Here is a 553-nt window from a genome sequence, read left to right as displayed (position 1 = left end):
ATAGTATGTCTGTGTTTTTCCTTTAAAATTTGTTTGCAACTTTTCACAAGGTAGAAAGTACCAAAAGTTTAACAATAATTCACAAAATGAAAACCTTTAAATCCATTTTTCCTAGAAATTAGAAAAACACCATAATTGTTCAATTTTAGCAGCGGAGCTCTTTATTGGATTTTCTCACAGTAAGCTCTAATAGTTGTGACCCACGGGGTCTCTTGCTCTGACCCACTATCCTCATCGTACTTCTGAAGATCAATCTCCATTTCTTTTGGCTGACCTTTCCCAAATCCCATGTTCACACTGGGCAGTGCCAGTGCCCACCGGAATGAACTCACTGCTTCACTGTTTTGATCATCTAACGTGATTCTATTCAGCCAATTCTCTTCCACGCAGTTCTGCTGTTAAGACTTGCAATTTACTGCCACATTCTGATTTTGTGCAGGTAAGGGTGGGCTTACAGTAGGGGTGGGGAGCAACATTGTAGAGAAAAGTCACTTCTATTCTCAACTCCTCTGCCTGATTTCCTTTTCTGTCACTAATACCTGAAACCCTGAGA

Source organism: Hipposideros armiger, unplaced genomic scaffold, assembly GCF_001890085.2.
Source record: "Hipposideros armiger isolate ML-2016 unplaced genomic scaffold, ASM189008v1 scaffold_34, whole genome shotgun sequence".
Lineage (NCBI taxonomy): Eukaryota > Metazoa > Chordata > Mammalia > Chiroptera > Hipposideridae > Hipposideros > Hipposideros armiger.
This window is presented reverse-complemented; position numbering follows the sequence as displayed.